General features: G+C 36.2%; 1 protein-coding gene across 6 annotated transcripts in view; it reads right to left on the reverse strand.

Annotated features, from left to right (window-relative positions):
• Window positions 1-13,812, reverse strand: part of LOC123869027 (chaoptin) — a 69,513-nt gene extending 55,701 nt beyond the window's left edge. For all 6 annotated transcript variants that reach the window (XM_045911752.1, XM_045911754.1, XM_045911750.1 and 3 more), the window contains exon 1: window positions 13,401-13,812. The gene's annotated coding sequence lies outside the window, so the exon portion shown is untranslated. The remainder of the gene's footprint in view (window positions 1-13,400) is intronic.
• Between the last annotated feature and the right edge of the window lie 504 nt (window positions 13,813-14,316).

The raw sequence follows: 14,316 nt of genomic DNA on the forward strand, positions 1-14,316 counted from the left end.
AAGAAGAAAACATGTTGTGTCAAACCCACTTAGCGTGGGATAAGGTCCGGTCGGCAAGAAGAGGATACGTCAACGGCGATTTCAGGCGGGTCGAACCGACCGTATTGATATTTAAAGGTTACAAGCAACGACTTCTAAATCCACTTTTTCTTTAAGCAATTTTTCTTAATGGCCACTGAAATTTCGCAGGGCAACCGACCTAATTTGCAACCCATTCCAGCAAAGGCACATAAAAATAAAATTCACAGCAAGTGGGGGAGGCACGCGGCCTTTTCAAATGAAATACACACAATGAGGGAATTCTATGGGAGGCTCCAGGGCGAACGCGGAAACTGGAAAGGCATGAGAGCGATTAAAACAAAGTATGCGCGAAATGAAACTAGGCACGTGCAGGATTAAAGCCAAAGGAACTTAAATGGCAACTGTATTGAGCGCTGTGCTATATGATATTTTAAATGAAATAAATCTCAAAATGGTATGTCTTTAAAGCGTTGAGCTAAAACTCTACAACTGCTCTAGCAGCCTGAAAAGCTCAAGCTTTTCGACCATTGCTTTGGTATCCATGCAGACACTTGAAAGAGATATCAATATAAAGGTAGATAATTGTTGAACGGTGAAGGAAAACATCGTAAGGAAACCTGCAGGCAAGTTCCCTTCAAAGACGTTTATCGTATTATATAGATACGTAATATTCTCAAAGGTGTGTGAAGTTTGTCAATTCGCGTTTGGCCAGTGTGGTGGACAATCGGGTAAACCCTGTTCATTCTGGTAGGAAACCGTGGTGGAAATCATGATAAGTTTTAGTCAGAGAACTGCTAAAAATCAACCACTTCAATTAGTGAAAACATCTTAAAAGCAATAGCTCAGGCAGTAGTAGCTAATTATTTTTGCTAAAGAATAATATGAATTTGAAAGGTGTACAGTTTTCAAATGAAGGTTGCTGAAGATTTGATAGTACCAAATATACAATTAGGATGACCAAATTACTGAATTTCTGAAAACCCCTTCTTCTAAGTTATAAAAAGAGCCTACAATAAATGTAAACTCAAGTTTCTAACCCAGCGATTTCAACTATACGTTGATGTGTCAGTCAGTTTCACCTTTTAAATATAAAAAAATAGACTGGTTTCTTTCCAGTAATTTTCCCACAAAGCTTGAGAGTTTGTTATTGCACAAGCGTAGAAAGTTTGTACTATTACAAGTAGGTACATCGCCTAACTCTTATCGCTTACTTTATCTCTCTCTCAGAGGAAATAAGAGTTACGCGAGTACCGTCGAAGGGAGGCGCCACCGTAGGTATGTTATTCAGATCATGTAGCCAAGTGGCCTGGTTTAGGTCCAAGCCTCAAGTGCGTAGAATATGATTGAAAAGACTGAAAATTTCATTAGCGAACCTTTGTTTTTTGTAATTCCTTTGTCTTTTGATATCTTTGTTAGTTTTCTACGAGTGATCTAGTTTCAGCTGTGCGACTTTTGATGTCTTTGTCTTCTCGTTATTAGTAATGGTAGAGCTGATGTACGAGATAGTTTTAAACCTACATATTGTGACTTGTCAGCAATTGATGACTGTTATATTTTAATTTATTTTTTATTTATTCGTACCAACATCAGAAAAAAAATGGGTAGGAAAGTACTTATCCGACCACATTTGGTCTTAAGTGTCCTTAGCCTTCCTTACTTCCGTCTTTATTTATCGTCGGTCCATCGTGCTTCCTAAGAATTTCTATAGCTAATTATTATATTTCTCTTTATTATAATAATATGTATCCAATAAATAATCAAAAATAGCCACATAAAATGAATATTTCGTCAGTGAAGTTCTATCAACTAAACTAAAATAATCTTACTTCAACAAGGTTTGGACGTTCATTACAACAGAAAAATATTAGTAAAATAAAATTCATTTTAACAAAAATAGCCAGCCAGTGAAAAAAAGGTCGTGCCTGAACTCTGAAGCCCGTCTTTGACGAGGGTACGACCACCTTTCGAGGTATTGTTTTATTAGATCTCAATAAGATTTATTATACCGTTTTTCTCCTTAGGAACAATGAATACGGCATATTAGATCAAGAATATTTACCTGTTAGACGATAAGAGAAGTAGGTACCTAACCCTAGCGCGCTCCACAGCAATTCCCACACAAACGTAAGTTTGGTTATCATTTGAATAACAAATCAAACTCAATGTGTAAATATGTTCTAGGAACTCTGCTAAAATATCTAGTTTCAAAGTTGCATGGCTTCAAGAATTTACATACAAATATTAAAATCCGTGTAACTTTAAAACTAAAATATATTTCTTAAGTACGGAAATTGATGAACCACATGAAACAGATATTAGTTTCTAGAACCTTTTAGTACTAAGTACTAGGTACTACTAGATTCTACTTGGTTAAAGATTTTGACTTGTAAATATTCAAATGAGAATCAAAGCTTGTTTAAATTTAAGTTTGTTAAAATTTAGTTTTTTAATAGTTAGTTTTTTTAAACTATGTACATTTGAGTACATACACTGCAGGAAAGTGCGATAAGAAAACAGCTCTTGCCAATTTCGAGTTGCATAGGAATAGAATAGATTTAATTTAAAAATTCTATTAAGTAGTACAAAAGATCTACACATAAGAAGCCAAATTTACCTACGCCTATAGAGTAAACAGGTAAATGTAATTATCATTTAATTGACTTGGGGAATAGAAATAGAACTCATGCAATACGAGATTTCCACGACGTTCATACGCTTCGGGACAAAATACAACGGCATTCAAACAACAAGTGCAATATAAAGGGAGTGGTTTAAATGCTGCATTCGCATGAACCGTGAATTAAAGCAAAAATGCATCCTTTATAATAGGTACAACAGGCACCTACTTGCTGGAGTTGAAATCGTGCTATTTGGGATATCGAGGACTTTTGCAAAATACGTAAGTTCTTTACTGTCTCATTGGTCTATTTAATTGGCTAGCTTGTGTAGCTTAGCTATAGGTCAGGTCCTGGGTCAAAAAGTCATTGGGATTTTCTGTCTTAGCACCAAACTTGGAAAGACTTGTCAAGCCATTATGGCCTTGCGTCTAATCTATCTCCTGTCTTTATTAGAAATTAGTGACTACGGTTTTCCTTGGCAAATATATAAATTCTCTTTATTTCTCTATCCTTTGGAAATTAGGACGAAGAAGCGACTAGCTATCGGTTATTTTCTCGCTCAAGAAACGTAAAATCGATGCATGATTCCGTGTCAATAAAAGAGATAAATATATATTAATAGTTGATCGCTGACTGTGCACACTGCTGGAACTCTTTCTTTACTAGTTTGTCACCAACTTGTTTCTAGTTTTTAGTTTAACTCGTTTCTCATTAGATAATCATCGGCTAACGGATAGGTATTGCTGTAAAATCGATAAGTAATAGACAGAGTGTTTATTAATAGAGTAGAAGTAAGTACTTAATACATTAAATTATTATTTGTATTAATTAAAGAAAGCGGGAAAATGAAAATGGAGGTTTCCAATCGTCGTCCCGGCCTATAGAATTAGGGCGACCCATAAAACGAAATTACCTTCTTCTGTGGACTGTGAAACAACCGAGAGACAAAGTATTAGATCATTAAGCGCGATTTATTCAAACAGTGCCGTAGCCCATAACAATTTTACCTACCTATATAGTATTGTATATAGAGGTCATTCGGAAAAGGGTCCCGGTAACTCCTAACCCAAAAAGCGTCACTAAATCTACTCATTATAGTAATCGTAACTTTTACTATGAGTTAATTCTTAAATTGTATACTTAACTAACTGATGATCGCGACTTCATACGCGTGGATTTATGTTTATGAAAATTCCTTGAGAACTCTTCGTTTTTTTGAGATAAAAAGTAGCCTATGTCACTCTCCAAGTCTTTAACTAAGTACATGTATAGGTATCCATGCAAAAAATAATCCGTTGCGGTGTGATTGGAATACAAACCAACACACTTTCGCATTAATTATTTTAATATAGGTAGTAAATTGATTAATAGAATAGAAATAAAGATTAAACTTTTTGTGTTTCTGAAGAAAGCGGGTAAATGAAAATGGAGGTTTTCCAATCGTCTCGTCTATCAATATATCTAAAAAAATTCAAAAAATTATGAAAATTGGACTACATTTACTAGGAGAAAAACGTTATCGCTTTTTGTATGAAAATTTACAACTACGATCCTCTTAAAAGGTGAGTTTTTCAGAAAGGCGGCTAAATAAGAAAAGTTTATCGAGATAATTTCTCTGAGAGACCTAAGGTAGATAAGCCTGTAATGTAATAAATAAAAAACGTTCTTCATCAAGTTGTTTGCCACAACGTTTTTAGATAAAAGAGTCGACACAATTTTAATAAGTTTTGTAATTGAATAATTTTTCCAGGACTTTTGTTATGAAAATTTTCTTTGAAAACAGTTTTAGTACGTTTGAAAAACTCTAGTTGAATTTCTAAATACCTACAAGGTACCTACTTAACAGGGTTCTCTCCGTCACTCGTTTCATACAATCGTCGTTCTAATTTCATTTGAATATTAAGCAACCAAAGTCCATGAAATTTTGCAGTCATATTCTAGAAAATAATATCTGTGTCTGTGGTGTTTTAGATTTTTCTAAAAATATGTAGTTTTAAAATTACAGGGCTCAAAGATTTGTATGAAATTTTTTAAGACCGCGTAACTTTGAAACCGAATATTTTAACAGAAATCTGGAAAACCACAGACATAGATATTAGTTTCTAGAAGATGTCTGCAAAATTTCATGGACTTTGGTTGCTTAATATTCAAATGAAATTGGAACTACGATTGTATGAAACGAGCGACGGAGAGAGCCCTCTTAATATCTTCCTAAATCGGTATCGAAGGAAGTAGGGTAGCTGTCACACGATGCCCGTCTCTAAAACTTACCCTGTATAGATTTATATTGTTGCCTAGCAACTAAGTAGAATATAGGTTAGTGGGTGGTACTGACAAAGATGGGCCCTTTATAAAATTGTTTGAGTGTTTTGCGTCAACTGAGAGGGAAGATGCGTGTTTTATTGTATCACATCATACTAATATTATAAAGGAGAAAGTTTGTATGTGTGTGTGTATGTTTGTTACTCCTTCACGCAAAAACTACTGGACGGATTGGGCTGGAATTTAGAATGGAGATAGATTATATATACCCTGGATTAGCACATAGGCTACTTTTTATCCCGGAAAATCAAAGAGTTCCCACGGGAATTTAAAAAAACCTACATCCACGCGAACGAAGTCGCGGGTATCAGCTATTTAATAATATATTAATGTGCCTACCTCTCTGTAATAGGAATACATAGCTAATGTATGAACTTATTTAATATAGTTTTTTTTTCTTTTGACTGGTGCTAAATGATTATGATTCCATAAATGCATATAAAATTGAGGGTTGGCAAATGCTTTACTTTTAACTCAAGGAATGCATTTTTTATTCTTCCTTCAGCATACATCACAATGTCATGATCATGTTTTAATTTATTAGGTAATAGGTAGGTATGTGTAGACTGTACATATTTACCTACTTAGCTAAAAGGTCAATCGTAATCATATATTAGATATACGAGTATACCTACCAATGCATTTATTTATACTTAGGTACTTGAATGAAGTCAAAACATACCTAATATTCGAACATATCATTGAAGATCACCATTAAAATAATAATGATGAATTCCTATAGGTAATAAACATTAAACAATATAAGGACCAGTTCAGATAAGTTAAAAACGCACGGATGCTAACCGCTCTATATGAACTTCGGTAAGCCTGTTCAAGCTATGATAGCCCAGTAGACGTTGGCCTGGTAAAGTGCGTTTTAAGTAATTAAATTATCACCTTGATACCTGAATGAGGAAACCTGCATGCCTGAGAGTTTTACATGGTTCTCAGATATGTTAAGTGTCCCAATTTACACTTGGATAGTAGTGGACTCTCCTTATTCTGAAAGGAAACCCATGCTCAGTAGGTAAGTAGACTGCTGATGGGTTGTGATAATGATGAAGCTTGTTCAGACTTTAGACAGGCTCATTGAGCGTGCGGGTATGCAAAAATGGCAACGATTCCACGCATTTCGCTTATGAAATGCACGGTTACCGCAAAGTTTTTTTTTTAAAGAATATCAGCCATTTGAATTGTGACTAACATTCCCCTTTCCGCTCCAACTAAGCGTAAAGCTTGTGCTAGGAGTAGGTACGACAATAGTGCAACGGGTGGGATTTGAACCGCCGACCTTTCGGATTTCAGTCAGCTCCTATAACCGTTGAGCTATTGAGGCTTAACTGAACGCTCGCTTTAGGCATTAGACAAGTCATAATAACAGCGGTCGTCGTTTTTATTGTATTACTGTGTAGTAGCCGCACAGATGAAAAAACCGCGCGGTTTTATAAGTGCGGTTTGTATTAGCCATAGATAACACATTAGCGCTGTCTGAACTAACTCTAAGGAATTTTTGCTTACGACTTGTTTACCAAGCATATTATACTATATTGATTATATCGATATTCTTTGATATCTAGCTTCTTAACTACTCGCTATTCATCAATGTTAACAATAAAACCTGTTAGTTAAATACAACCTGTTATAAACTCGTTAGTTAAATGCCATGTTACCTACCTTCATGACTGGTTAACTGAACTTTATAATAGTCTCTACCTCAGAACCATTTAACTACGTTAATAATTTATTAACTTCGAGTTTAGTATGCTACCAGGGAGACAAGAGATATGAGGCCTTTACGTCATATGACATTACGTGAGCAAACCACAGTTTTTGAATATTATACCTATTAGGTCCCTCAATGAATACTTAAAAATCTCTGAGTTCATTAGAGCACCTTGATTAATCGACTACAGTGAAGGCAGAGTGCCTAAGTAATAAGTATCTATCATGTGTGTCCGTTGTTTGATATACCTAATGATATATGATATATTTAATGTGGTGATACCAAAATGAATTGTAATTTCTATTTTAACCTGCATTTGAGCAAATAAAATGATTTGATTTGGAAGAATCTACTGCAACCTGTGATTGACACTGGTTCAGAATGCAATCGTAATGTCAGTGGGCAACACGCACTGTTCGAAGACATTGGGCTGGAAATTCGTCGGGTGGACATTATGTCAAATCTAATATGGCAGTTATATTGCAATTAGGCTGACTTCCTATACTCGTAGATGCAATTTCCGTTGGCTCGTTAACCTCGTTAATTGCGTCGGTGACTCTCAAGGCGCCGATGTTAATTGTTACCAATTTTACCAATTCCGAGACGTGCGTTGGCGCAAGGCAGGTGCATGCTTAGTCTCCCGTGAAAGTTAGTACTTTCTTACTTTGATACTCAAGATTCACATTACAAAATAAAAATATTTTACGTGTTTATTAGGGGGTTTAAAAATACAAAGGAAGTTCCTTGTAGTATATTCTTTGGATATGCTATACTTTGTTTAATGTTGTAATGTCTTATTTGAATTCCGGAATTTGATGAAAATCAAGGCACTGAGGCTTAAGTTCAGCTAACATTGAAAAAAAAAACACTACTTAACTGCGTCAATATACCAAAAAGAAGTTCTTGGCTTACAAACTTATAACTTCGTCAAAATATAACTAGGCCGCAGAAGAAGTTCTTGGCTTAAAAACTTACTTAATGGAAAGAGAAGGATGAAACGTAAAAATCCCCGACCATTTTCAAAATAGACTAATATTATTGCTAACCTCCGACAGAAAATGGGACTTCAGGAAGAAATAGATGAAGATAGGTAGTAACTTCATAGCTTGCATTCAAATAAAGGTAGAAAAATATAAAAGGTACATAAAGTATCTAAAGATTTTTCAAAAGCATAGCTAATAAGAACTTTTAAAAAAGTAACTCTTAAAACATCAAAAATAACGTACTTAGTCAATATAAATCAGAGTTTTCCGAAGCAAAATATCTGTCTGCCTTAGTTACTCCGAACTTTTCAAAGGCTTTACTCAGTTGAGATAGGTATCGTGGCAAAGTTTACGACGTTGGCCGTTGTATGAATCTACAAAGTACAGACGTGAGGTACCTACGAGATACAATGTGGTTGTTTATTGGAGGTTATTTGTAAATGTTTAACGTGTTGAGATATGAGGACATTGAGAGTAGATAAGTACATAGTTTTCTACGTGAAAAGTGCCTGCTAGAGTTTGTAGAAATAACTTGATTATACAAAACGTTTTTTGTTTTTCATTTTTTGCTGGCTGTCCAGCGTGGAAACGCAGCCAGTATTCTTGAGGCGCCAGCCAGGTAACCTCCTAGTGTGCCTGGATGCTGTTGGTCCCTTTTGGATGCGTCCGAGGGGAAGAGCAGTGTTCGGGCCGGTGCGCCCCGGTAACATGGCTAATAATTTCTCTTCGGAGATATTGTTGGCTATGGCTAATGACCTGGCAGGGGAGGAGGTTTCTCCGCGTGTCCCTCTGACTAGCAGAGGGCACAGTGGACGAAGCGGAGGATGGGACGCGGGCGACGTGCGCGTCCCAAGGTCGGGGGACGCACTTCGTTGGTGCGTCCCGGAGGTGCGGTGTTGGGGACCGAGCAGGTCCCCGGTGGAGGGTCTGCCTCGGCAGACGTCGCTGGCTGGGTCGCGGTTGTTTGCTTCGGCGTTCCCGTGACCCAGTCGCCAGGCGACGCGCAGTAGCGCCGCTGGGGTTTAGTGGGTATTCCGGTCGCCTCTCGGCCGGCGAGTCCCACATACCCTCCCTCAGCTGGCTGGCTGCCTCACGGCTGGCTGGCTAGCTTCCGGGGGGGATGCGTAAATGCATTCCCCAGCGTCAACAAAAAAAAAAGCCAGTATTCTTGGCACTATTCTACGTGGGCATGATTTGTATAGTAATTAGATAAGGCTAGCTTTAAGTTTTATTGTAATATTTTCTTTAAAAAAAAGACAAAACTGTGTAGTTACTACTTATTAGTTAGGTACTCCAATCTCTTCTATGCTCGGTTAGATTTGGTGGCCTCTGCTGCGATTTGGATATTAGATGGATGAGCTAGGTTATTACCTATAGTTTGCACTTTGCAGCACTGCATATTATTATGAGGTAGCTATTAGTTGCATTAAGTAGGTAGGTATACTACCAACCTCGGTTATTTCGTGGTAAAGTAAATGAAGGAAAAACCCTGAAAACTGAACAAAGTTAATAATACCTACCTGCGCCAATGCAGTAAGTAGGTATGTATACTAGTGATTGTTAGGTCACGTATTGATTGTAGACATTTTTTGCGATGCGTTTACCATTCACGACCGCGACTCATAGCTAACGTTGGTACTTGTACGTGATTGAGGTCAAATTTTATTGTACGGTTTCTATGACTCTTTGCTACACCGTACAGTTCTTTGTGTAGAATGCATTAAAATGTAGTGACTAGTAAATTATATTAGACTAGGTAATACCCGCAACTTCGTACGTGTGGGTTTAAGTTTATTAAAAATCCCGTGTCTCGTGGAAATTCTTCGATTTTCCGGGATAAAAGTTATCTCTGTACGTTTCGCCAAAATAAGTTAAACGGATAGGTCTTGAAAAGGCAGCAGACAGACAGACAGACGGTCTACATTTTATCATTAATTATAATCCTACATACTCTAGTATGGATTACACGATTTACGAGTCAAGTAGGTACAATGTTAGGTACATAGGTAATCAAGTACTTACCTATATTATGTATCTACATAGGCGAGAACCTACTTCTACTAGGCAGGACCAAGGTTTTTAGTTAGTTTTTAGCTTGGTCCTACATAAAAAAAATTTTAGAAACATTTCTCTAAATTCCCATATTTTTTTACACTGCAGAAATACACACAGTCTGTTTAAAAATCAACAAAAAGCTAATTTCAATCTAAATTTCATTCAAATGCAAGTTCAACAGAAAAACAAAATATGGTAGATACCTTCCACCACTCCCACCATCCACGCACCATCGGTTGTACGATGTCAACACACGTTACGCAATAAGGCCTCGACCAAATCTCTAAAACACACCTCCATTACTTTCAACCTTATTTCCAAGCTTTTAAGTTCAATGTTACTTGTCTATTATAAATAGTATCATGTTATACTAAAATCTATTTTATCTAAATATAGTTAAAGTTCAATGTTCCTTGACAGTTGTAAATACATAATAGCACCTTAAAAGCCTTAATGAAAGTTGAAATAAGCTTTGCGCGTTTTGTATTAAAGTTTATTCTTCTTTAGCAAAGTAAGTGAGTCAAATGCTAAGTATTGGTGCTAATAGTGGTTGCGAAATAGGTGCGTATGAGAATTCTTATGGCAGGTTTTTCGTCTGTTGTTGCAAATGGACTTCAAGCTTGGTAATCGGAAATTAAAATTAGTATGTTATGATTTTTGGTAATATACCTACCTATTGATTGAGATGATTCAAATTCAGAGACTTAAAAACTCCGTGGGAACCCCTTGAATTTCCGGGACAAAATCCGGCTTATATTATTTCTGGGATGATATAAATAAATGATGCCCGCGACTTATTCAGCGTGGATTTGGGTTTTTTTAAATCCCGTGGAAACTATTTGATTTTCTGATACAAGCTATCTCAGTACCACGTCAAAATCGGTTAAACAGATGGGCCGTGAAAAGCTAGCAGACAGACAGACACGATTCACTTTCGAATTTATGATATTAGGTAAGTATTTATATTTTAATATTTTATGTTTTATTATATCGGCAATGGGACCCGGAAGTAATATGTTACAAAGGCCAGGGCATTATCTAAGATGGGGTGATTGATTGATACAGTGGACCCGCGGTAATCCGACAAACGTTTTGCAGGACACTGTCGAACTATCGAATTTGTCGGATTATAGAGTACTGCCTGACCCCCTATAGTCCGGATTTTTTTACAAAAGAGTACCTTGTATTGTAATCCGATAAATTACAGATGCAATGATAAGATTATATATATGTTATACATACTCTGATACATATATATACATACTCTGTTACATTATATGTTGTACAAATCATACTTTACTATGTATGTCAAATTTAATAAATTCAATAATAATAGACATGTCGGATTACAGGGGGTGCCGGATTAGACAAGGGCTGGATTACCGTTGGTCCATTGTATTGGGGTATTTATACCGGGAAGACACAATCTTTAGCAATTTTTTTTAAATCGGTAAGTACGATATTGCACCGATATGTCTCATTATTTTACGAATGAATCAATACTCGTGTATTTGATAAAAAATTACATTAGTCATAAGGTACAGTCATTTTGTTCTTGTACCTACCTATGTAAAGATTTCCCGCTACCTAGTGGTTTTCCTTGACGTTAGGTAGGTATTTAAAAATACATGTAGCTAGGAAGATATAATGTTTTTTATTTAAAACACCTTTGATGCCTAGTTGAATAATTTACCTATAGTTATTGAAAAAATATACTTTCCTAAACTTTATTTTAAATGGAGGAAAAAGCAATCCGAAATAATTTATTGTAAAAGCTCAAAGCCTTTCAAGCCCCATAACCAATGGTGACACAATTCAATAACCGGATGGATGGCCATGAATTGTTACTAAGCATGTTCTTGTTATGATGGTATTCTAGAGACATTCTTTGGACAGCCTTGAAATCGATGTATCTACCTAGAAGTGTTAATCAAATTATTATGACTTATGATTCAGTCCGCAAATATGCAAAATTACTTAGGCACCTATAGAAAAATAACTTACTTATAGTTACTAGGCAGGTAGCGCAGGTAGATACTTTTTTAGTCTTACGCTACATAGGACTAATTATTTGGAGTTATACAAACATAAAATTTAGTTTTAAGACTTAACTTTTTACTCTGTATCCTCAAATTAAATTTGAGTGAATAGGCACCTTCTAGGTAAACGCGTCCCATCTTAGATCACATCATCACTTTCCATCAGGTGTGATTGTGGTCAAGCGCTTACCTATAGTGAATTAAAAAAAAAAAAAAAAGAGCCTCAATAGCTCAACCGGTAAAGGAGTGGATTGAAAACCGAAAGGTCGACGGTTCAAACCCCGCCCGTTGCAGTATTGTCGTACCTACTCCTAGCACAAGCCTGACGCTTAGTTGGAGAGGAAAGGGGAATATTAGTCATTTAACATGGCTAATATTCTTTAAAAAAAAAAAACTGTAAATTTTGATGAAAGCAGAACACTATAAAAAATAACCATCCATCCAGAATAAAATTGCACATAGGTATAATTATGTAGGGTCGGTAATAGTAGGCATTTACTCTATAATTTTTTCTTCATACATAGCTAATAATATTATGGTTGGTAGGTATCATGTAGTAGGCAGGCATTGTCTAACAATCTAGCTAGCATTGTCAGTACCTGAACCGTAATTCTAGTGTGATCCATTGTTCGATTCGTCCTTGTACGTCTGTGACAGTCCTGAAGGGACTTGTTTGACTGGAGATATTATAGTAAGACAGAATAGAACAGGTACACGTACCTACTTCTAGCATTGTACTTTGAAGGTAAAGAAGTACTTACTAGGTAGGTACTTAGGTAGATAAGCAGTAACATAACAATAGTAATATTAATGCCCTCCTAAACGAATTTCGGTCAAGGCGACCAATCACAACTGAGAAAATAGGTGCACTTAGTGTGTGCACAAGCATGTGCACAGTCTATTCCATCACTCTCACAGTCCAAGGGACGGTAATCCAACACGACCGGAGAAACATAAGGCGCAAGACTCACAGCTTTACGTGCACTCCAAGGCACAGGGGTGTCACACCACCAACTTGTCAATTCTGGTCTGATACTAAGAAGTTCTTGACAGGAAACCCCAATACTAATAGCTTTTAGCCCAACCCCGGGCTCGAACCCGGAACATCAACCAGCAGGCGAATGAGCTAGCTATACTTAGGTACTAGACCAATGAGGCAGTAGATACCTAATGCCTAAGTAACATTCACCTGAGGCGTCGAAAAGCGTAAAGTAGTTACAATAAGTATACCTACCTACATGTACTTAGACTTTTATCTACAAGTAATGCCAATGACGGTGACGTATGTATGCAATGATCAATAAATAGGTACTTAAGTACCTACCCATTAAAATAAAATACATTTCTATTTTTTATATCTACGATTTTCTATTAAATAACACAGATTTTGTTTTTAATGTAGAGAAACCTTTCACTTTCGAAGAGCAACGTAATTTTTGTTGCGAAAGAAATCTTTTGTGATATCTCACTTTAGATAGACAAAATGTCATTTAATGTACATAATTAAGTTAGCTCAATTAACTCTAAGTACCTAACTACCAAGCAAACAATGAATCACCAGATCAATGATAATATATGTAAGTATTATCTAAGTATAATATTTTTTTAATTATTTTAGGTATATCAGCATGACACAAACCTTTTTATCCGAAACGTAAACAAAAACGAGACGGGAACAAAGCAGCACGAGGGATGATTATTGAACCAAAATGCACCAACCGCCCCTGAACTTGTTACTTGACGTCATCCGTTGCTATAGCAATCCCGGGAAAAGTCAAGCATCCACTTCCAACAATTTTCATTTAAAAAAAACTTAGAACTTTTAACTTTTTTTAATTAAAAAAAAAAACACACTGTTACATACGAGATCCGGACATAAAAAGCACCTTAACTGTGTCGCGAAAAAAAATAATTTGCGTTCGAATTTCGAATTTGTATTTAAAGGCGTGTACAGACGCTCGTCTATGCGGCGGCACGAGGCTCACTACGTAAATGTCAGCGCAATCGGCACATGTGCGGGGCGAGGTAATGCGACGTCCACATTGCCACTGATTTTCCGACGACTGAGGCGGCAGCTGTTGACGTAATTGAGTCGCACGTGCCTTATGCAATATTATTATATCGACTGACGATCAGTAAAGTAAAAGTATTCTTTATTTTACACCAAATTTACATAGAAATGTATAACAGTGAATGTTCTTAATTTGATTAACTTACGAGCTTAGTTTTTAACTAACTTGAGTGGAATTGATTTTATCCTATTCAAAATTAGTCTAAAAAAATATGCCGCTAATCACAAATTTTCATAGTTGGAAGTTATATGAGAAAGAAAAAGCTCGGGCGGGAAAAATAAATAAAAAGTTGCCCTTGCAAGCCCTTGGAGCTAGAAAGCTAAAATTTGCACAGAGGTTCCCTTTATAATGTAGCCAAGGCATATGGGTGAATCTTTTAGAATTCCCATGGTAAATGGAAATATCCTTGACAATAACTAATAGAAATATTTTTATCCACTTATGTTTGTAACTTTGTTTTTGTAAATATTGTTTTCATTTGTA

This window comes from Maniola jurtina, chromosome 10 (genome assembly GCF_905333055.1).
Source record: "Maniola jurtina chromosome 10, ilManJurt1.1, whole genome shotgun sequence".
Taxonomy (NCBI): Eukaryota; Metazoa; Arthropoda; class Insecta; order Lepidoptera; family Nymphalidae; genus Maniola; species Maniola jurtina.